The 25,125-nt window shown below is 43.4% G+C and overlaps 1 protein-coding gene across 5 annotated transcripts in view; it reads left to right on the forward strand.

The window, feature by feature from the left end:
* GALNTL6 (polypeptide N-acetylgalactosaminyltransferase like 6) overlaps positions 1-25,125 on the forward strand; it is a 958,556-nt gene that overhangs the window by 429,798 nt on the left and 503,633 nt on the right. The window lies entirely within an intron of this gene.

Raw genomic sequence — 25,125 nt, forward strand, 5'->3', positions numbered from 1 at the left:
TAGGTTGGCCAAAAGTAGATATAAAACTATTTGCTGGAGTTAAATGGGCAAGCAGTGCACTAGTTTGGCAGCCTTATGTTGAGCGGTTGAGAGGTTTTTGGTTTGTAGTTTTTATTTGAATCTGATTTGATCTCACAATAAATACTGTAAGCTGGATCTGGGTGAATCCTGCAAACAATTTTAGTGAATATTAACTTGTATTTTTAAACAAGCTTTCACTGTGATTGTGCCCATATCCCATTTCCCTGAATATTCTACTTGTGTTCCATGGCAGAAATGTTCTGTCCATGACAGAAACTATAAATTTTAAGTGAATAGTGAATATTCTGAATATCCATCAACTTATGAGTTTGTTTGATTATGTTCACTAGGAACCTGATTCTAATAGTTCTGTTCTGTAAGTTTTTAAGCAAATAATGCAGAATATTCAGAGAGTAAAATTTGACCTCATAAACACACATAATTGTGCTAGAAACCTGATTATAATTGTTCCAGTCATCTAGCCAGGGAACAGAAATATACTCATATAACCAATTCAAATTTCAAATGCTGACTCTTCACAACAAATGGTTTACAATCTACATTACAAGGAATATTTGAAGAAAATAGTGAATCATTTAGAAAAATTAAGGAACTTGAAATCAAAATCTGATAATTTCTGATAAGAAAGAGGTAAGAATTGTAAAATATTTTTTCAATTTATCTAAAAAGCTTCCTTTAAGATAAATTTGCATATCTTTGAAATAATAATGCATCTGTACATTTTTTAAATGATTCTCCAGGATTTCATTTTTGCTCAGAATGCTTTTCTATTTACAGAATGATTTCACCCTGAGTTATCAGGCAGTATTTTATTAGACAGAGATAAATGTCATAGTCTCATAGAGCCTCCTGCTGCTATTGTTAAATGAGTTTGAAGAATCCCAGCCAATCTTTAGTGGGGGAGGGTGATAAGTCCCATCAACAGAAGTAATGATAGACTGCGGTAGGGAAAATTTGATGCAACCAGCAACAGTTTAGGATACTATGTAAGGGGAAAAGAACAAGAATGGATGACTAAATAACTTTTTAACCTGTAGTGGTCCCTCACTCTCAATGGGGAGGGAGGTCACTCCATCTCCCTCCATCAGGCAACAGTAGTCTGACTTGGGCCCCACTGGTCAGGGCCGAGCAAAAAGCAAACTACAGCTTGCAGTCTCCTGGCTGGGGCAAACAGTTAAATCTGGGGCTCTGGCCTGATCCTCGGGCAGAGCAACAAGCAGTCTTAGCGCTGAGCCTCCTGACTAGGGCTGACAGCAATCAACAGTCTGGGCTCTGGCCCTCTGGGTTTAGTCTTAGCCAGGAGACTCTAGGCTTATATTTACAGTACAGACCTTACAGTAGCACAGCTATTCCAGCTGGAGAGAGCTCTCCTGCCGACCAGCACTTTTGTCAATCATTTTATGTCAGTCAGGGGTGTATGTGTTTTTTTTCATACTCCTGACCGACAAAAGGCAGACAGCAATCTACAATCTAGGGCCCTGGCCCTCTGGATGGGGCAGAGAAATAAACAGTCTTTAGACTTGAGCTTCCTGGCTAAGGAAGACAGCAGTTAACAGTCTGGAGCCCACAACCAACAATCAGGGTACAGGCTTTCGGACCAAGGGTGAGTGTGCTGTCAGTCCTCAAGTGTGGAGTAGCAGCAAAGGGGATAGGGAGACCTGGGCCCAGCTTACTCCACCAGATCCCAGCCCAGGGCCCTATTACTGGTGGGTGGTCCTGCCACTGTGTTGGCGGGGAAACTGAAATCTGCTGCCTGGTTTCTCAGCAGCACAACCTGACCAAAGTCTTGTTACCCTGGTCTACTTCCTACCTCACTTAGTCGGTGTTGCTCCATCGAGCTGGGGCTCTGTCTCATCGCCTCACCATTAGGCAGTTGCAATTTCAGCCACTAGTTGGGGTCCTCTGTCTCTTCACTCAGTAGGGCACTGGTCTGCTTGGCTGCTGGTCAAGGGTCTCTCAGAAGGCTCAGCTCTCTAGAAGAGACGTCCATCTCCTTCTGTGGTGCAGCCACCACTGAACTGCAGGACACTCTCTTTATATTTGCTGCCCTGCCCTGGTACTTCTGGTGAGGGTTTGGCTCCACCCATCAGCAGGAAGGTAGTCATCCCTCGCTCTCCAGTTCAGAGGGAGGCCACTATGCCTCACTACAACCCCTAAAAGGCCCCATTCCCACTTTTTTGCAGTCATTTACCTCTGGCAGATTATCGGCTCACTTTTGGCTGGGTGGAAAGAAAATATCAGAAAAGTTAATAAATGTTTCCTTTTCATTAGAAAGTTTACCATTTACAACTCACTATTAGGACACTATTTCTCACATTTTACACAGAACTATCTCTAATAAAATAAAACTTTAAAATTGACCACTCCTATACATTCATGCATCACTGCTGCCAGTACATCATATATTATTTGTGTCTGATTGGCTTTGCAAGTGTCTGAAAGATCATAAGCAACTTGTACCAGGGAACCTATCTTATTTAATTGCAAAGAACCAAACACATCAGTGGTGACGATAAATAATAATTAGATCTAGCAGAAACTTTCAAATGCTGATTTGTTTGACCAAAGGGGCACATTTTTTAACCAGCTCTCATAATATTGACAAGTATTGTGAATGTGGGGGCAAACCCAAAAACCTACTTAAAAACTAAAATGTAAGTGATATTTTTTCCCATGTTGTCTTCAACTCACAATTGCTAAAAATTTCCCCTTCATCCCTGTTCGATGGCAGCCTTAAACTCCCCCTCTGTTTTTCCTTTCTCCATCAGTTACCTCTTCAACATGGAATCATTTCTGGTTTTCATGCCAGGAAGTCTTTACCTCAATCTACTACTTTCCTTTCCCCCTACTCTTCTTTAGTAACTCTTACACCCACTGCAGGACAGACCAGCTCTGTCCTTACTTCACCACCTCATGATGCATCAAACCCAAGGAAAATGGTCAGTCTTGAAGGTGTATAAACTCCTCAGGACTGGTGTGCATCATATGAGGTAATCATCTGTTTTGAAATTTTCAGAGAACTGAATTGAATTAATAACGCTGGATGGAAAATGGTGGGGTGGGAGGTGAGAGGAAATCACAAAAACTGAGAATTTCTTTATAACAACCTTTAAATTCAAAAACAAGGACACAGACTACATAAATGCCAACACAATCAGGTAAATAAAGAATTTCAAAATGTATGGAGGAGGAATTAACCTAAGGAGAATTCCGAAAAGAATGTATTTTATTGTTTTTCTATCTAAATACCATATTGTGTGTATTTATTTTAAAAAGCAAACAGTGTCCTTGTAGGACTGTATATTAATTTCCATATCCCAATGTTGATTGGCATAGGATTAATGCAAAGAACTAACCCTTTTTTCCTAAACTGTACATTTTAAATATTTTGTTTATGCCTTGTGGCTGGCCAAATTATCCCCAGGTTGCCGGAAATTATCTTCAGCAATTCCCACTGGCCAAGAATGTTTCCAGTAAGATGGCATTTTAATACATAATTGCACAGCATCAAAGTCCCATTAAATTGCATTGTTGGCATGATAAATATTCTCATAAAGGAACCTTCTTTCCCCCAACAGAATATCTTAATTTGTGTTGGTGTTCAAAAGAGTGTGAATGGAAACAATGCAGAAAATCATTAGAGACAAAATGAAGTTAAAGTGTCCATTTCCCCTGTTTTTGCCAGTATATCTGCTAGTAATTTTGTTTTTCACCCACTACTAGTCACATGGGGCACGACATTTCTCAGAATCTCCCCAGAAGCAAGGCATTGTCAGCAGTGACTTATTAGGAACCAGTCAGCACTATAGTGACTGATTTTTCTTTTTCTTAATAAGTGACTTTCACCCCAACTGCCTCATTTGGAAAACCACAATCCTCAGGCACCCAAATTATTCTCCTGTTCTGATTCAACCATATTATTATACTATTCAGTGTAGCCCTGTACGATTGATTAGGCTTGGTAATAGCTGTATGAATTGATTTGCAAAAGCAAACAAGGCTTAACCCTGACAGTCTTACTCACGTTATATAGTACCTTGTTACACAAGTCGTCCATTAGAAAACTGACTGCCCCAAATAGCTTAGTCTAAAGGAGAGAAATGATTTCGTGTGAAACTACTTGTGCAGTAAGATAGGGTTACCATATCTAATAAATAAAAAAAGAGGACCCTCCATGGGCCCTGGCCCCGCCCCTTTCCCGCCCTAGCCCCGCCCCGGGCCCGCCCCTTCCCCACCCCTTCCCCACCCTAACTCCGCCCCCTCCTCCCTCCCATTCCCAGCCACGGGGAAAGGGCTGACCCAGCGCTACCAGCTTCACAGTTTGCCGGGCAGCCCCCAGACCCTGCGCCCCCGGCCGGCGCTTCCCCAGCACAGCTGGAGCCCGGGAGGGGAAGCGCCCAGCCGGGGGCGCAGGGTCTGGAGGCTGCCCGGCAAACCGTGAAGCCGGTAGCGCTCGGGCTTCGGGCAGCCCCCTTGCCTCCAGACCCTGCGCTGCCGGAGCCCGGGAGGGGAAGTGCCCGGCTGGGGGCGCAGGGTCCTGAGGCGGGGGGGCTGCCCGAAGCCGGTAGCGCTCGGGCAGCCCGGCTCTTAAACAGAGCCGAGCTGCCCGAGCGCTACCGGCTTCGGGCAGCCCCCCCTGCCTCCGGACCCCGAGCCGCCGGCCAGGCACTTCTCCTCCCCAGCTCCAGCTGCTCTGCTCCGGCGGCTCAGGGTCCGGAGGCAAGGGGGGCTGCCCGAAGCCGGTAGCACTGGCTCGGGCAGCTCAGCTTTTAAAGTCTGAGAGGGGAGGAGCGGAGCAGCTCAGCTGGAGCCCGGGAAGGGAAGTGCCTGGCCCGCGGCTCGGGGTCTGGAGGCGGGGGAGCTGCCGAAGCCAGTAGCGCTGGCTCGGGCAGCTCGGCTCTTAAAGTCTGAGAGGGGAGGAGCGGAGCAGAGCAGCCGCGGGAGGGGAAGTGCCCGGCCGGCATTTTCCCAGACATGTTTGGCTTTTCGGCAATTCCCCCCGGATGGGGGTTTGATTGCCGAAAAGCAGGACATGTCCGGGAAAAACCGGACGTATGGTAACCCTAAGTAAGATACATGTGAATTGGGGTGGCAGAATCAGACTCTCAAGCTCTAATGTCCACTGTCCAGGTGTTGTATCAACCAGGCAAGGTACTAACAAGCTTCAACAGGACTTTATTTTTACAGTGGAAACCTCTTTACCAAGTTGCAGCTACACCCTCTGTAACTGTCACTCAGCCTCCTCAACTCCTCCCCCCTCCTTCCTGTTTCCTGTCCTTTCAGACTCCCAACAGCCAGTGCTCCCAGTTCTAATAATACAAGCAGCATCTAAACACCACATCAGGCCTTGAAGGCATGATCCAAAGCTCACTGTAGTAAATGGGAAGACTTCCATTGACTTCAATGGTTCTTGAATCAGTCCCTGTATGAATTGTCTTCCCTTGTGCTTTTAGATAATAAACAGGGAAGGAACTTAACTGGTACCAACGTATTGTACAGCACGGTATATGTTTATAGCACTATACTTGTGATGATTTACATGATTACTAAAATAGAAGTCTTTAACATGGAATAAGCTGGTCTTTTAGAAATTTGAAAGCTGTATTTCATCCTCATTGCCGGCTATTTTATTATATTTGAGGAATGTAAGTAATATGCTTGTTTACAAATAGATTTATTTTTGTAAACTAAAACTCTATGCCAAGTAAACATAGTGCTTATACCCATTAATAAATTACATGCTACAATTTGAGAGTGATATCCTAAATATATATATACCATGTTGGCCTGTTTTGTCAGATCTCGCAAATTAAGCAGACTTGGGTGTGGTCAGCAGGGGGGCGGGGTAGGGGGAGCTGGGAGATTAATGGAAGGCTTGTCTACACAGGGAAGTTTACTGACAGAACTATAGTAGTATAATTGTGCATCTTTAGTTATAACTGTGCAGCTCCCTGTGTGTACAACCTTTTCTGGATTAGTTTGTACTGCTTTCTAAGTGATATTCTGGTCTCTCTCTGGTTTAGTATAAATGTCTCCATACAGGGAGCTTCAAAATTATAACCATAGACATATCATTTTAGAATATGGTTATGCTAGTAAATGTTGTTTTGTAAACAAGCCCTAACTCTATGTGTGGCAATAAGTGGTGATTAAATAGGTAGAACTCTTCCTTGAGAGTGGCTGTTGTGCCAGTGACCCACTTTGTGCATGGGAGCACTGGGTTAACTTCAGAGCTATAAAAGCAAGGTCCTTATGGAAATGCCTGAAGACTTCATTAGATGATGGCATCTGGTCTCTAGTGTTTTTATCAGGAATACCAACAGTAGACCCACAGACTCGTTGCTCTGCTCCAAAGCCTAGCTGACAACTGGAAACTATTCAGCAAAACTACTACAAAAATATCTAATATTCACACTGTAAAGGCATTTTAATACCTGAAACATCAGACAGCTGTTTCTAGTGTCTGGCTCCTCTTTTCTCTACATGGGCTAAAACTTCATTTCCAAATCAATTTTGTTCTCACCTCAGTATGAAAAGACTCATTATCATTGTATTTGCAGGTGGTGAGGGAGGGGTTAGTTTGAAACAGCCGTGATGGAATTGTCTTCACTTTTGTGCTTTTGGCAGGGATACTTCAAGAAATACACTTAAAAATTAATCCTTTATTATTGCATTAATGGATAGTGAGCACTACAATTAAAGTTGAGAAGAGTTTTTCAGCTTCTCACATTATCCCCAAAATGTTCCTTTCAAGCTGGTAATTTCCATCTTTGGACTCAGTCCAAAGATGAATTTTCCCTGCCTCAACTATTAAGGTAAATTGTTCCACTATTTGTGAGGTATGTAAAGATGTCAAAACCCAAGCCCATTTTCCTATTCTAAATTATTTCCTTTCTCTGTCTCCTATAACTCAGATAAAGCTATAGCAATTCAGCTCAAACTTGGCAAAGTAATATTCTTTCTTGAAGAAAAATCAAGCTAAGCTTGAAGCACAATGGCTTAGTGTTTGTTATAAAAGCTTGAAAATCTGAACTCTCCTGAAAAAATATAGATCTGTATTCCTTTGAGTGACTGTGCACATATACATTCCACTTCAGGTGTATGTGCACCCAATGCACTCAAGTCAGAGGCCTTTGCCACTAGGCTGCCCACTTCTACCTCCATAGATTCATAGATTCATAGATTCTAGGACTGGAAGGGACCTCGAGAGGTCATCGAGTCCAGTCCCCTGCCCGCATGGCAGGACCAAATACCGTCTAGACCATCCCTGATAGACATTTATCTAACCTACTCTTAAATATCTCCAGAGATGGAGATTCCACAACCTCCCTAGGCAATTTATTCCAGTGTTTAACCACCCTGACAGTTAGGAACTTTTTCCTAATGTCCAACCTAGACCTCCCTTGCTGCAGTTTAAACCCATTGCTTCTGGTTCTATCCTTAGAGGCTAAGGTGAACAAGTTTTCTCCCTCCTCCTTATGACACCCTTTTAAATACCTGAAAACTGCTATCATGTCCCCTCTCAGTCTTCTCTTTTCCAAACTAAACAAACCCAATTCTTTCAGCCTTCCTTCATAGGCCATGTTCTCAAGACCTTTAATCATTCTTGTTGCTCTTCTCTGGACCCTTTTCAATTTCTCCACATCTTTTTTAAAATGCGGTGCCCAGAACTGGACACAATACTCCAGCTGAGGCCTAACCAGAGCAGAGTAGAGCGGAAGAATGACTTCTCGTGTCTTGCTCACAACACACCTGTTAATACATCCCAGAATCATGTTTGCTTTTTTTGCAACAGCATCACACTGTTGACTCATATTTAGCTTGTGGTCCACTATAACCCCTAGATCCCTTTCTGCCGTACTCCTTCCTAGACAGTCTCTTCCCATTCTGTATGTGGGAAACTGATTTTTCCTTCCTAAGTGGAGCACTTTGCATTTGTCTTTGTTAAACTTAATCCTGTTTAACTCAGCCCATTTCTCCAGATCATTTTGAATTATGACCCTGTCCTCCAAAGCAGTTGCAATCCCTCCCAGTTTGGTTTCATCCGCAAACTTAATAAGCGTACTTTCTATGCCAATATCTAAGTCGTTGATGAAGATATTGAACAGCGCTGGTCCCAAAACAGACCCCTGCGGTACCCCACTCGTTATGCCTTTCCAGCAGGATTGGGAACCATTAATAACAACTCTCTGAGTACGGTTATCCAACCAGTTATGCACCCACCTTATAGTAGCCCCATCTAAATTGTATTTGCCTAGTTTATCGATAAGAATATCATGCGAGACTGTATCAAATGCCTTACTAAAGTCTACGTATACCACATCCACAGCTTCACCCTTATCCACAAGGCTCGTTATCCTATCAAAGAAAGCTATCAGATTGGTTTGACATGATTTGTTCTTCACAAATCCATGCTGGCTGTTCCCTATCACCTTACCACCTTCCAAGTGTTTGCAGATGATTTCCTTAATTACTTGCTCCATTATCTTCCCTGGCACAGAAGTTAAACTAACTGGTCTGTAGTTTCCTGGGTTGTTTTTATTTCCCTTTTTATAGATGGGCACTATATTTGCCCTTTTCCAGTCTTCTGGAATCTCTCCCGTCTCCCATGATTTTCCAAAGATAATAGCTAGAGGCTCAGATACCTCCTCTATTAGCTCCTTGAGTATTCTAGGATGCATTTCATCAGGCCCTGGTGACTTGCAGGCATCTAACTTTTCTAAGTGATTTTTAACTTGTTCTTTTTGTATTTTATCTGCTAGACCTACCCCCTTCCCATTAGCATTCACTATGTTAGGCATTCCTTCAGACTTCTCGGTGAAGACCGAAACAAAGAAGTCATTAAGCATCTCCGCCATTTCCAAGTTTCCTGTTACTGTTTCTCCCTCTTCACTAAGCAGTGGGCCTACCCTGTCTTTGGTCTTCCTCTTGCTTCTAATGTATTGATAAAAAGTCTTCTTGTTTCCCTTTATTCCCGTAGCTAGTTTGAGCTCATTTTGTGCCTTTGCCTTTCTAATCTTGTTTGCCTATATTCATCCTTTGTAATCTGTCCCAGTTTACATTTTTTATATGACTCCTTTTTATTTTTTAGATCATTCAAGATCTCGTGGTTAAGCCAAGGTGGTCTTTTGCCACATTTTCTATCTTTCCTAACCAGCGGAATAGCTTGCTTTTGGGCTCTTAATAGTGTCCCTTTGAAAAACTGCCAACTCTCCTCAGTTGTTTTTCCCCTCAGTCTTGATTCCCATGGGACCTTACCTATCAGCTCTCTGAGCTTACCAAAATCTGCCTTCCTGAAATCTATTGTCTCTATTCTGCTGTTCTCCCTTCTACCCTTCCTTAGAATTGCAAACTCTAGGATTTCATGATCACTTTCACCCAGGCTGCCTTCTACTTTCAAATTCTCAACGAGTTCCTCCCTATTTGTTAAAATCAAGTCTAGAACAGCTTCCCCCCAGTAGCTTTTTCAACCTTCTGAAATAAAAAGTTGTCTCCAATGCAGTCCAAGAATTTGTTGGATAGTCTGTGCCCCGCTGTGTTATTTTCCCAACATATATCCGGATAGTTGAAGTCCCCCATCACCACCAAATCTTGGGCTTTGGATGATTTTGTTAGTTGCTTAAAAAAAGCCTCATCCACCTCTTCCACCTGGTTAGGTGGCCTGTAGTAGACTCCTAGCATGACATCTCCCTTGTTTTTTACCCCTTTTAGCCTAACCCAAAGACTCTCAACACTTCCATCTCCTATGTCCATCTCTACCTCAGTCCAAGTGTGTACATTTTTAATATATAAGGCAACACCTCCTCCCTTTTTCCCCTGTCTATCCTTCCTGAGCAAGCTGTACCCATCCACACCAACATTCCAATCATGTGTATTATCCCACCAAGTTTCAGTGATGCCAACAATGTCACAGTTGTATTTATTTATTAGCACTTCCAGTTGTTCCTGCTTATTGCCCATACTTCTCGCATTTGTATATAGGCATCTAAGATACTGCTTTGATCTTTCCTCCCAGTTTTCTCCTGACCCTCCTTTCTCTCTGACAATATAGCCCACACTCCCTCTCGTTTCCGACCCATCTCCCCAGTCTCCATGTTCCCCACTTACCTGTGGGCTTTGCTCACCTGTCCCCGTCGAACCTAGTTTAAAGCCCTCCTCACTAGGTTAGCCAGTCTGTGTCCAAATAGGGTCTTTCCTCTCCTCGAAAGGTGAACGCCATCTCTGCCTAGCAGTCCTTCCTCGAATAGCATCCCGTGGTCTAGGAAGCCAAAGCCCTCCTGGCGACACCATCTTCGCAGCCAGGCATTCACCTCCATGATGCATCTGTCTCTGCCCGGGCCCCTACCTCTGACAGGAAGAATTGAAGAGAATACCACCTGTGCTCCAAACTCCTTCACCCGTACTCCCAGAGCCCTGTAGTCACTCTTGATCCACTCTGTGTCACACCGCGCAGTATGGTTTGTGCCCACATGGATGAGTAGCATGGGGTAGTAGTCAGAGGGCTGGATAATCCCCGACAATGCCTCCGTAACGTCTCGGATACGGGCTCCCGGCAGGCAGCATACCTCCCGAGATGAAATGTCAGGGCAACAGATGGGCGCCTCCGTCCCCCTCAGCAGAGAGTCTCCGACCACCACTACCCTACGTTTCCTATTCACAGTGGTGGCAGCAGACCTCCCAGCCTTAGGGGTACGAGGCTTCTCCTCCTTTACTGTAGGGAGTGATTCCTTCTTTCCTGTATCAAGAAGAGCATAACGGTTACCTATTACCACGGCGGGAGGGTTCGGAGCAGGGGTGGAGCACTGCCTGCTGCCAGAAGTAACCAGCTGCCAGTGTCCACCCTGAGCCATCTCCTCCTCCACCAGTGGTGTATCAGCAGTCCTGTGTACTGGGACAGCTACCTCAGCTGTCTCCACATGGACACTGTCGAGGAATTGCTCGTGGATTCGGATGCTCCTCAACCTAGCCACCTCCTCCTGTAGCTCTCCCACCTGCTGCCTGAGAGATTCCACCAGCAGGCACCTCTCACATTGGATGGTCCCCCCAGCCTGGATATCAGTAAGTGGAAATTGCAAGTTACAGTCTCTGCAAAACCACACCAGGATCTGGGTAGAAGCATCCATGCTCAGGTGCTCTGTCTGGCTACAGGCACAGGTGGAGGAGACAGAAGCAGTGCTGGCACAGGTGTTGCGGGTCTTCCTAACCATCGTAAGCCTCCCTCTGTCAAACTCCTGTCTGCAGCCCCCTGTCCGCTGAAAGCATTGTTTAAGCAAGAAGTTTTGAATGTAGTTGGTTTATAGGTATTAAGGGGAATAAAGAGAAAACAGATAGAACCGGCAAGGGACCCTCGCCCCCTTCCTGCTCCCTTCCCAACTCCCTTGCGAAACTCCCTGTTAGCAGCCCCTGTTCGCAAAAGTCTCCAGTCTCGTCACGATCTGAGCCGAGGACATAAAAAGAAGAGTGTCTGCCACCTCTCCCTTTCAGTTCCTTCTTGCTTCCAATGGTCAGAGTTGGAGCTTTTCCTTCAGTTAACCAACTTTAAACCTTTAGTATATGTAGTTCGCATAATTAGTTAGCATTAGTAGAGTTGGTGATATTTTTAGGTAGTCAGTCTGGATTTTGTCATGAAAAAATACCCTTAAGCAGTGTGCCACTTGCAGGACTGTTATCCCTCTCATGCAGTGTTATGAGAGTTCAGGTTCAGTTACTTGACCACCATAATCCTTACATTCCTTTCAGAGTCACTGCTTTTCAAAATACAGTTTGTCATCCTGTGACCCTCATTCTTTGTTCCTTTTTTATTACTTTACATTTGGCACTGCCAAATATACACATGAATCTTAACAGAATAATGCAGATGTTTCAAGCTTCAAACTACAGATGAAGGCATGTTTTAGAATTAATGGTAATTTTTTAACCTATTCTGCCTAAGTGAAAGTTTCTTTTTCAGCAGAAACTAACAAATAATATTCTTCTACAGAGAATACCTAAAACTGAAAATGAGAAGTGGTGGCCATTTTGAAAGAGGGCATAAACCTGTGTCCTCAGTCCCCCTGAGAAAATAGGTATTTTAAAAATAAGGCAATTAATTGAGTTCTTCAGAAGATGTAGATTTTATACACTGGCCTTTATTGGACAGTTAAACTATGATGTACAGAGAAATGTGGAATGTAGGATGGAAAGGCAAACTAGGATGTGTGAATTTAGGAAAATGTATGTAGGTGCAAGAAGCAGGAACAACTTGGAGCACAGGAAACAGAAGGACCTGAGAGAGTAAATGCCATCAATTTTCCTCTACTCTGGCAAAACAGAGGCAGTAAGCAGAGTTTAGCTAGCGAGTATCTTATGCATGTTTTGCTTTGCTCTAGAGTGCCAAAAAGCAGCCACAGCATCCTGATGAATCTGGTCATAAATTTCAATTTTTAAAAATGATTTGAGGTTGATACTTCAAATCACTAGAAATGCTGCTAACTATGTGTTTCCTTCAGAGTAAATTCCCACAGAAATCTGTGATTGATTGGTTCCAAGGCCAGAATGGACCACTGTGATCATCTAGTCTGACTTCCTGTATAACACAGGTCCTAGAACTTCACCCAAAATAATTTCTAGAACATACCTTTTAGAAAAACATCCAATCTTGATTTAAAATTCAGTGATGAAGAACTTACTAAGACCTTTGGTAAGTTGTTCCAATGGTTAATTACTCTGTTAAAATGTACGCCTGATTCCCAGTCTGAATTTGTCTAGCTGCAGCTTCCAGCCATTGGACTGTGTTATACCTCTCTCTGCTAGATTGAAAAGTCCGTTATTCAATCTTTGTTCCCCATGTAGATACTTGTAGATTGCAATCAAGTTACCCCTTAATCTTCTCTTTAAGATAAATAGATTGAGCTCCTTGAGTCTCACTTGATCTACAGACAATCTAGGTTTGCATACCTCATGGCAGATTAGTGCTAGAACTCCAAGATACTTAAGAGGAAATAAATTTGCCTAATATACATGTGCTAAACTTAACTGTATTTAATGAGACTCTTGGATGTAATGAATTCTTAAAGTAGATTTCTTTTTCAATTACATTTTGATGTGAAGAGAAAAGCTACTTAAATAGCATAAGAATTTATTCTAATTCTTATTTATTTTGGCATTCTGTGTATGTTCACATTTTATTAATTGGATAAGAAAACTGCATCTACTTCCCCTTCAAAAAGAGAAAAATCAATTATAATTTCCATTTTTAGTATAACAACTAAAAAGCTGGGGGCGGAAAATCAATAATGGGCCAAAACCAGACCCTCCCCGCACACCCCTCTTCCCCCCCCCCCCCCCCCGTTTTTATTCTGTTCTTTTCTCAGGCAAAACTCCAATTAGGGTCAATCAGGGAGTTGAAGCTAAGATTTAAAAAGACTTTGTGCAGTTACATTAGGGTGACCAGACATCCTGATATTAGTGGCTTTGTCTTATATATGCAACTATTACCGCTCCCCACCTCAGAAAAAAAGTGTCCCAATATTTCACATTTGCTATCTGATCCTTCCCTCCCCCCCCCTCAAAGTGACATTAGTCAGCACAGGCTGGTTAGGTAGCCTGGGAATTAGAGCCATGGACAGCAACGTGATTTTGTTTGGTTCTAGTAACTTAAGTAAAGCAATCCCTTTGAAATTCACTGCAACGGAGACCTATTTCTCCTCTGCCATGAGACACTGAGGTGTTTAGTCACTAGCTTCAGTGGAACCAGATTCATGACCTGAATATTTTAGGTGTCTCTCTTAAATAAAAGGTGGTAGGGTAGAGGAAAGGATATTGTCAGGAAGCTAGTCAGGTTTTTTTTTTTTTAAGTTGCCATAACTAATAAAAATATATATAATCTTTTAGCCCCTAGTAGAGGTTTTGTTTGAGTAAGGACTGAAACAATATTGTGTAACATTTGCAAAATAATGGGGAACGATTTGTCAATATATGAGGTTTGTGTTGTTCATGGTGGAGAAAGAGACAAGATCTGTTGCAGTGAATGCAGCTCTTTATTGAGATATTGGCCATGAAGAAATGCCTATAATGATCCCAGATTAGCTACACACCTTAGGCAAAATTTAAGCAGTCATGAAAGGGATTGCTGACTGCACTATACAATACAACAAGCTCTAGGAAGAAGCTCATGATTACTACTTCACTGAGCAATTGACTGACAAAGTTGACATTGTGACATGCCTCCTGGAAGTATAGTTTCATGGATGGTATTTCTTGGAATGACAAAGTTGTTAAGGATATGCATGAGCAGCAGTTTCTAGGTAAGCAGAGGGGAAAAAAACAACTATACTTCCCCTCCCCCCCCCCCCCCCAAGTGCAATTCAGTCTGATATGAATCCATCCGATTATGTCCACCACATCAGGGTAGAGATTAGGTTATTCTAGACCACGTTAGGTATGGAGATGGTAGAGCGGGTATATATGTTTTTAGGTATTTTGCAGGTGACTCAAGAGCTGATTGAAATACTTGTGAATAACTTCTCTTACAAACTCAGCCCTTTTTTCTGTTTTCAAATTATCTGTGAATAGGGCATTTTTTTCAAATTTGACATTATTATTCAAATAATAAACTATGCGCAACTGTAGCCTATGGTTCATTCAAAAACAGGTCACTCTGAATAGTTGATGTTCCTTATCTATTCTCTGGTCACCTAAGCACAAGGAGTAAAATCTTGGTCCTACTGAAGTCAATGGCAAATTTCCATAGTATTGTTTCTGGTTGGATAACCTAATATTTATTAACAGGAGGGTTTTTTTACTGCTTGCAAATAGTCTGTAATTATTTCAATCTACTGGAAAACTAATAAACACATCTTTACAAAATGGTCACCAGAATACTCAGACACAAATATTTATTTCTATCAGTATTTGTGATGCCTTTGCTTTCTGTGAAAATTCTGGTGGAGGGGATGAGGCAGAAGTCTCCCTCATTTGAAAGTTTATAAATACATATTTTAAAGCAATAAATTGTAAATTGCTAGGTTTTAGTTGCAAGAGTAGATAACTAATTTTACTGTGTTCACCCAGTTTTACTCCAGATACACCTCACCACAGAATTGGTATAGGGACAAATGGAGATTTATTTTGTAACAGTTCATATGTAACTTGAAATAATAATTACATCTTTAACTACTTATATGGTCCCCATTTTTGTAGTACCAGAGTGCCTTCCAAGTATTTAAAAATAGGAATAATTGCTATCTGTCTCTTGTTTTCTGTTTTCCCTGCCTGTAAGAGAAATAGGATGATTGGTTTATAGGTTGTTTGCTTGCTTGCTCGTGTTTGTGAGAGTGGGTGAGTGTGTTGGTAAGTGAGTGTGTTGAGAAAATGAGTCTTACATTTACTTCTGAAAGTGGTCCGTTCCGTGGTGGTCATTAACTCTTGTATGAGTGAGTTTCGTAGTCTAGGTCCAGCTCCTGTGAAACTTTTGTGTCTCGTACTCAAAAGTCTTCTCCTATTGGCTCACAGTATCAAAGTTTCAGTGGAAATAGCCACCATAGAATGTCGTGGTTGCAGAGAAAGAGGCATTCTCTCAGGTAATTAGGGACAGCCTCTCAGGTTTTGAATATTGGGACACAGACTTGAACAGGATGCTATAATCAGTGGGGAGCGAATGCAGAGAATTAAACATGTGGATGATGTTTTTGCAGTGACTTTGTTGTTAGACAGCAAGAACATGCTGCATTTTGTACTACTGGGAACTTTTTTAGGGCTTTTCTAGATTTCATAGGTTGCATAATCAAATCTGAAAGTCATTTGTGCATTGATCTCTATGATTAGGTTTGTAACTGACAGGCTGGGTCACAAATTTTTGGATAATCACAGCTGAAAATAGAATTTTTTTGCTGCCATAGCTATTTTAGTTTTCAAGTACCACTGAAGTCTGACTGACAATTGGAGGGAAAATGCCAACTGATTTTGAGGTATGTTAGAAGCACTTTCTTCTTATTGACATTACCTTAGTCTTGCCTGGATTCAGCCAGTCACTCTTCATCCAGGTCTTGCTTTGGAGTAGGCATTGAGAAAGCTGGGGAGATAATACTGAGTACATTTGATGTAAAGGGAATGTAGGTCCAGATGTCATCCTTGCACTGCTGGCACTTGCACCCAAATTTTCTTACTGGCTTTTCCAACTGCTTTATGAAGTTGCTGAATAATATGATGGAGAACATGGACTTTGTGGAACTCTAAGTGAACGATTTGGAAATGGAGATGTTATCCATAATGTTTCTGAGTTTCAGCTGATATTAAGGAGCAGAGAGACAAGGTGGATGTGGTGATGTCTTACTGGACATCTCAATCATTTCAGGCCACTTCCATTCAATCTGCAACTTCTTGGAAAGGACCAGAGATAGTTTGTAAATAGTAATAGTCTTGTTGCCTTGCCAAACAAAGGGGTGGGGAAGAGGGGAGAGAGAAACTTTTAGTTTTATCCATACCAACTAAGTATTTAATCTAATAAACAACCTGAAATAATGCATTGTTGTTGTAACTGCGTTTGGTCCCAGGATATTAGAGCTCCTCCATGTTCTAGTTGTTTTAACTCTGATTCTATGGCAACAACATCTGAAATGTGGCCAAAGACCCAGTTGTATAACCCCTTGTTCACTATAACTTAGAGATGCCTGGGAACAGGCCACAGACATTTGTAATGAGTTACTCAGGTCAAAGCCCAAGTCTGTTGTTACTCTAATAATTCTATGAAGGTTTTTTAAACAAAAAAGGGCTGCCCCTCACTGGTATATAAGGAGTTAAAGCAACCCTGGGGAGGCTGCGTGGGAGCCAGCCAATAAGGCAAAGGCTTGTAGTGCCAGCCAATTAGGGGAAAGTTTATTGGAGAAGCCAATCAGGGCCAGGCTGGCCCATGTAAGAAGGGGCTGCTGATCAAAGCAGAGGCAGTCTCTCCCTGGAGTTTGAAGAGGGAGGACTGGCTGCCCTGGAGGAGGGAGAAGAGATAGCACCATGGCCTGAGTACTGCTGGGCGGGGCCAGAAGTGTATGAGTCAGCTCCCAGCTGACCGCTACCAGACTGAGGCCCTGATACAAGACCAGAGAAGGCGCTAGAGCTGCGGAGAAGTGGCCCAGGGAAATGGACGGCAGAGATCGGAGGTGACTGAATTGCTACTGACGCTGGTGGCTTGACCCTGTACTGCAGCCTGCCACTGTTAGCTCCCCCAGAAGGTGGGGGGGAGCGAACCAAGTGGAGCACAGCTGGAGGGCTGTGTCTAGAAGAGGACACCACAGTCCTGAGAGTGACACGGGTCCTGATGGCAGAAGCTATGGCGGCGAGATGCCACTAGATGAAGGTGCACCAGCAAACCCGAGATAATTCCCAGGATGGCCAGCAGAAGGCGCTGCTGTGATGAGTGACACGCCCCATTACATGTGGTAGAGAATGCAGACATACGGTCATCCCTGATACACAGGGAAGATAGAGGATGGTGGGGACTATTGCCTGATATAGACGTTTGAGAGACTAAGGTACAGGTAAGGTGGAGAAAATGGAGTCAAAAGCCTTCTTTGTGGCGGGCTCTGGGGCCTTCCTGAACTGGACTCCAAAGTCAGTGCCCCTGTGGAAAGGGGCCAACAAGCAGCAAGGGCAGCTTCAGATCCTGCTACAGCAGGTGCTCACAGCCCAGCAGAGACAATGGGAGGCAAAGGAGTATTTGAAGACCTGAATGTTTGGACTAGCAAAGCAGCAGCTGTACCTGTTTAAGTCACTGCGGGGGGAGGTCTGTAACAATCGCAGGAAGCAAGAGGGGAATTCAGGCCCCAGGACCAGGAGGCCGGGAGAATGTTTCATCTGTAGGTGGCAGGAACACTTTAAGAGAGAGTGCCCCTACGGGAGCGAGGAACAGAGGCCTCATATGGAGAACAAGAAAGCAAAAGTCCAAGAGAGACCCCCTTTTGAGGAGAACAGGGAGGCACTGGGCATGTTGGACCTGTGGGCAACAGGGACACGAACAGAGGAAGTGCCCTCTGGGCTGTAGGGGTAAGGTTAACCCAGAGGAAGAGGCCAAGCAAAAGGAGAAGGACAATGAGAGGGCCATGGCCAAGAGGAGACAAGGGACATGCTTCCAGTGCCATGAGAAGGACCATATAAAAAGGCATTGCTCCCAGAGGAGAAGGGGGGGATGCCTGAGTGCCAGGCCAGAGACTGCTCAGAGCGAGGGGGCAGTGAGAACCGAGGCCCTGATAGACAGCCATCTCCCACACCCAGCGGGGATGTGGGGGTATGGAGGGGATGGGTAAGATGAGTGGGGCAGAGAGGACCCAGAGAAACAGGGGAACCCACGTGGGAGTAGGACAAGCTATGATGGGAAGCATGAGTGAGCTCCCAGATGACTGCTGCCAGACTGTGGCCCTGATAGAAGGGCGGAGAAGGTGCTAGGACTGTAGGGAAGTAGCCAAAGGAAACAGACGGCAGGGGCTGGAGGTGATGCAGCACGGGACTAGGGTGACCAGATGTCCTATTTTTATAGGGACAGTCCCATTTTTGGGGACTTTTTCTTATATAGGCGCCTATTACCCCCCCCCCACCCCATCCCGATTTTTCACAGTTGCTGTCTGGTCACCCTACATGGGACTGCCGGTTCGCCCCCCTCCCCCTTTGGCCTTAGTTGCCACTGACACACGTGGCTAGACCCTGGACTGCAGCCTGCCATTGAAGCAAGTGGCTGGACAGAGGACTGCCGCCCCCCCCCCCCCCCCCCGAGTGGGGCACAGCAGGAGGGCTGTGTCCAGCAAATGACACCGTGATCCTGAGAGTGACGTGGGTCCCGATGGCAGCAGCGATGGCAGCAAGACACCACTAGGTGAAGGCGCACCTGCGAACCAGAACTAATTCCCAGGATGGCCAGCAGGAGGCACCGTGGTAGTGAGTGACATGTCCATTACAGATTAATAAAAGGTAATTAAGCAACTTCTGTGAATCAAGGAAGATAAATATATAGAACAGTTGTGAGATTATTAAAAATATAAATATATTTGCATATTATATTTGTGCTGTACTAGTGCCTAGAACACCATTTAGGCACATGTAAAGTCTAAACTCAATCAGGGACTGAGTCTGTGAATTTATAGTGCTTTAATAACAAATATGCTGTCCTCACTGGGCACTCATGTTGTACAGGCCAGTATCCGTTCAGAAAATGGTGGTAAAGCTCTGAATGAGTGTTTAAATTTAATATCATGTTGGCAGAAATTTCTGAAATTCAGTCAGGTTTCACTCACTAATACTTGCTCACTGCCCAGCTGAGAGCTACAGTGAAAATAAAGTATCAGAGGGGTAGCCGTGTTAGTCTGAATCTGTAAAACGCAACAGAGGGTCCTGTGGCACCTTTGAGACTAACAGAAGTACTGGGAGCATAAGCTTTCGTGGGTAAGAACCTCACTTCTTCAGATGCAAGTAATGGAAATCTCCAGAGGCAGGTATATATCAGTGTGGAGATAACGAGGTTAGTTCAATCAGGGAGGGTGAGGTGCTCTGCTAGCAGTTGAGGTGTGAACACCAAGGGAGGAGAAACTGTTTCTGTAGTTGGATAGCCATTCACAGTCTTTGTTTAATCCTGATCTGATGGTGTCAAATTTGCAAATGAACTGGAGCTCTCATGCCCCTTCTCTACCTACGCTATATTGATGACATCTTCATCATCTGGACCCATGGGAAGGAGGCCCTGGAAGAATTCCACCATGCTTTCAACAGCTTCCACCCCACCATCAACCTCAGCCTGGACCAATCTACACGGGAGGTCCACTTCCTGGACACCACCGTACAAATAAGCGATGGCCACATTAACACCACCCTATACCGAAAACCCACCGACCGCTACGCCTACCTTCATGCCTCCAGCTTCCACCCCGGTCACACCACATGATCCATCGTCTACAGCCAAGCACTGAGGTACAATCGCATCTGCTCCAACCCCTCAGACAGAGACCAACACCTACAAGATCTTCACCAAGCATTCTCAAAACTACGATACCCACACAAGGAAATAAAGAAACAAATCAACAGAGCCAGACGTGTACCCAGAAGCCTCCTGCTACAAGACAGGCCCAGAAGAGAAACCAACAGAACTCCACTGGCCATCACCTACAGTCCTCAGCTTAAACCTCTCCAACGCATCATCAGTGATCTACAACCCATCCTGGACAATGATCCCTCACTTTCACAGACCTTGGGAGGCAGGCCAGTCCTCGCCCACAGACAACCTGCCAACCTTAAGCATATTCTCACCAGCAACCACGCACCGCACCATAACAACTCTAACTCAGGAACCAACCCATGCAACAAGCCTCGATGCCAACTCTGCCCACATATCTACACCAGCAACACCATCACTGGACCTAACCAGATCAGCTACAACATCACCGGCTCATTCACCTGCACGTCCACCAATGTTATATATGCCATCATATGCCAGCAATGCCCCTCTGCTATGTACATTGGCCAAACTGGACAGTCACTACGCAAGAGGATAAATGGACACAAGTCAGATATCGGGAATGGCAATATACAAAAACCTGTAGGAGAACACTTCAACCTCCCTGGCCACATAATAGCAGATGTAAAGGTTGCCATCTTACAGCAAAAAAACTTCAGGACCAGACTCCAAAGAGAAACTGCTGAGCTCCAGTTCATTTGCAAATTTGACACTATCAGATCAGGATTAAACAAAGACTGTGAATGGCTATCCAACTACAGAAACAGTTTCTCCTCCCTTGGTGTTCACACCTCAACTGCTAGCAGAGCACCTCACCCTCCCTGATTGAACTAACCTCGTTATCTCCACACTGATATATACCTGCCTCTGGAGATTTCCATTACTTGCATCTGAAGAAGTGAGGTTCTTACCCACGAAAGCTTATGCTCCCAGTACTTCTGTTAGTCTCAAAGGTGCCACAGCACCCTCTGTTGCGTTTTAGTGAAAATAAAGATTTTTCTTCCCCTTCCCTCTGCTTGCATCCAAAGTAACTTTACAGACTTGTCAAATAGAAATAGAAATTACCACTTATCATTACTTTATCAAGTCCAACTGACGAGGCTAGACAGAAACACAGTATAACTGAAGCTGGCCACTGTAAATTGAATACTTTAACACTCTGAGACAATTATTATGTAAATTTTCACTAGAAAAACGTTTTGTACAAGGTTTTTTTGTTTTAGGTTTTTGTTTGTTTTGTTTTTTGTTTTTGTTTGTTGCGGGCTTGTCATTAGCCTGATGCCAGGGGGGCACTGTATTCTCTGAAATATGATTTCAGCTCGGAAAGAATGTATAAACAAAAACTCAAAAGAAAATTGAAACTATTTTTCTTCTTTGCTCTTACTTAGTCTGGCATGCTTTTATAAGAATTATGATCTCTTAGCTGCTATAGCAGGTTGCTCCTAAAATGTTTTGCAGACAACCTTTGCTGCACTTAACTTTTCCTGTGCCATTATCCATCAGAAAGGGCAGTTTTACAAGGCAGTTGATAAGTCTAGAAGGTGTAAAACCTGGTAGCTGGCCAATGTACTGCCACTGGTTTCCCTTAATGTGTATAAAATGTTGTTGTTGTTGTTGTTGTGTTTGTTTGTTGTTATAACCACAGGGTTAAACAAATTGCAGCTTTTATTAATTGACTTTTGCTATAAACTGACAGAAATGATGCCTGCACTGCCCTCCTTTCTCATCATTTTAGAAACTCATTTTCTTTCAATGCTTTACTACAGAGTTTTGTTAGGTCTCTTAGCAATACTAACCGTCATAGTTTTGAAGTTGCACATCTTCAAAGATTTTATTACACATGGAGATTTTATTAATGATCATTTTTACCTCATTAATATTTGTATGAAATACGATCCTATAGTCAGGAAATTCAGGAGAATGAAAAACAGATATAGGGATGGATTTTAAAGCAGAAGTTAACTTGTAACTTTAAGCGAGGAGGATTAACTTCCTTCTCTCTGTCCCCCAAAATACCAAGCATTTATTAGGACCCTGTATAGTGTTAAATATGCTCTCTGCCAAATAACTAATATTCAGAATTGGCCCCATTCAGCCTAACCTCCAGTCCAATTCTGAATCTGAATCCTCTTCTTCATCCTCCCCATATCCGTCAGACGATAAAGGGTACATGTGAAAGGTAAGTCAGCTTGCAAAGATTTAAGACTCCCTTTTTTCCCCCAGGCCTAATAGAGGCCACTGATTATCTCCCAGGCCTCATCATAGCTCTGGGAGCAGCCTCTTTTGAGCCTTCTCTCACCTACACTAGACACCAGAACAGTGAGTTCTGATATTACAGATTCCACTTACAAACATACAGCTTCTTAAATTCCCTTCCTTACTCCTTATTAACCTAGAAACAGACCTACAGAATGCTGTGAGGAAGGTGGGGGGGAAAACACCAGGCACCTTCATCAGTTTTGCCCTGAGGGAAAAATTCCTTCTTGATTCTCAAGTCTAGTAATTGGTCAGAACTGCAGCATCCTGGAAACACACTTCAAAGTATACGTCCATTACAGGGCAGAGAGAGTGGGATGTCATCCACGGCAGAATGATTGTTGGATGCTCTGAGGGCTTCAGATACAGCAAGGAAGGGACTACAAGAAACAATCAACCCTTCCCTTTCCTTTCCATAAACTAGCCAATGGCAGCAAGGAAAGGCAGTGGAACCTCTCCTCCTGTCCCTGCCTACCTTGGCATGATTTCCATGTGCATATGGGGAGGGGAGCAGGAGGAAGACTCCCGTGCAGCTGAGTGAGCTGGCTGAGCTCACCCCTCCTTTCAGAAGCTCTATCTGAGAGACATTTTTCTATTTTAAATTGCTAAAAAGTTTTGTGGACACTATATTTTAGAATTAATGTTTTCCTTGTCAGGTGGGTATGCAGGAAAATCCCACCCTGTCTCTGCAACTGTTAAGTCTTTTAGGCAGCTAACTTGATTTCAAAAGATTCTGTTATAAACAAACTCCTTGATTCTCAATCCTCACTCAAACATAGGAAATAACCATTCATTGTAAACAAGTTTAACTCATGGTATTAAGTATCTAGGGAGTTTAGGTAAGGATGTGATGTCTGTGAATGAAAGCACCCCCTATATTCATAACCTACACATTATTGTAATAATCTTTGTGCAAAATATGCCTCGTGAGGTATCATTTAAAACAAATTACACACGAATATTCATGATCAGTGTTATGCATGTACAAAATGCACATTGAGTTATGAACAAAAGCTGAAATTATGACTACAATATGTTTACCAGACAAGTCTGGGGAGGGGGTAAACCGATTTCTCAAAGACAAAGGACAAGCTGATGTCTCTAGCCAAGTGTCCTCAAAGTTGATTGGCAATCACCTGGCAAGTGGCCATTTTTGGGCAGCGAAGTGGGGGCAAGAACAGATCAATCTGCATTTTAGCAAACTGCATAGAACCTCTTTCACCATGAGACTCCATGTCTCTGTCCTCAGAGCTAGAATGAACTTTACCTAGGGGTATCCCTCAGGGAAATGCATTTTAAAGGGTGACTGAACTATATAAAAGTGAGGGACAAAACACCTCAAAAGTGTGGGCACTCACGCTCTTACCCACCTTAGAGAACAAAGGAACCAGCCCCTTGACTCTGGGGACAGATCCTGAGCTGAGAATTTGGTCAGCCATGTTGCTGGGAACCAGTGGTAAGGATTTTATCTTGAATCAAGTCTAGCTTGTTAAGTTTTAGTTACTATGAAGCATTTTGTCTTTTCCTTGTAACCATTTTTGACTTTAATACTTTATAATTGTATTTTATTTTTAATCTAATCTAAACTAAACCAATGCTGTATTTAAACCAAACTCTATGGTAATTCCAGTTAAAAGTAGTAAACAGTTGAATATAGACCTTTTACAGGGGAAATGGACCTTTATATCTGAACTGTCCAGGAGAGGGCTGGAAAGTGTAAAACACTCATTTTGGGAAAATTTGGGACTGGGGATATGTTGGGGTCACCCTGTGATGCTGTTGTAGATCCGGATGTGGCTGGTGTTACTCACAGGCTGCTGGGGTCACAGTTGCTGGCCGGGCTTCAGCTATACACAGATGCTCAGGGTTTGACCTGCATGCTGGTTAGCTGTCTGTGAGCGCCCCATGTTGGGACCTAAAATAGCAAAGCATTGTGAGGCACCCAAGGTTGCAGAATAGGTGGTGACACAACTCTTTACTGGGCTAGATTGCATTTGCAATGGGAGGTTATAATCCCTTAAAGATCTTCTGACCATATGTGATATGCCCAGTAAAGTCTTATGAAAATATCTAGGGTCAAATGCTCTGTTCAACTAGCAAAAGGGAGAAAAATACACTCACCAACTGGGTATCTGGCCCATGAAGTTTCCTCTTATCTTCACAGATGACTGTTGTAATAACTGAGCTTACAAATTTAACTTAATTATAAGATCAACTGTAAAAAGTGAGTGAAAGTGTCACAATAACCTGTAATATTAAGTGTTGATGGGAAAAGTTGCAAAAGGGAGACAGTCTGAATTAGTGCAAACAAAAGGGGCTTACATATATAATGAGAATATAACTCAAGGACTGTTAAGATCATGCTTAGTAAACAAGACAAGTGTGGCACCAGATATCAATGAGACAAAATTAGTGTGTTGGAAACTAGGCCTGATTAATGGATAAAATCTTGGGAGAATGGGTTATTCTGTCCACCACTCCCTTTTTGATTCCTCAAAGAAAGAGGTTTGGGGGAGAAAAATTGGCTACCAGAGCCAGTTGCACCATCATTGCTGTCACCCCACTGTCTCCTGGGACCCCAGACCTCCTTTGTCCTAATCCTGAGAGATGTCCTGATTGTAATGGAACAGAGAAAAAGAGACCCAGATGACACTGCTACCTCTACAAGCTCTGGCTAGATTTTTAAAAATCTGGGATGTGAGACTTTGTCTCCCTTTCCAAATATGTCCTTATCCTTCTCTACCTTATTTCTTTACTTTGCTATCCTTTTCCTTTTTTCCTTCTGCCTAATATAGGGGTTAGATAAGATGACCCTTGTGGTCCCTTCTAATTCTATGAGTCTTGTTTATCTGGACAAG

The sequence above is a fragment of the Chrysemys picta genome, chromosome 5 (assembly GCF_011386835.1).
Source record: "Chrysemys picta bellii isolate R12L10 chromosome 5, ASM1138683v2, whole genome shotgun sequence".
In the NCBI taxonomy this organism is placed as follows: Eukaryota; Metazoa; Chordata; order Testudines; family Emydidae; genus Chrysemys; species Chrysemys picta.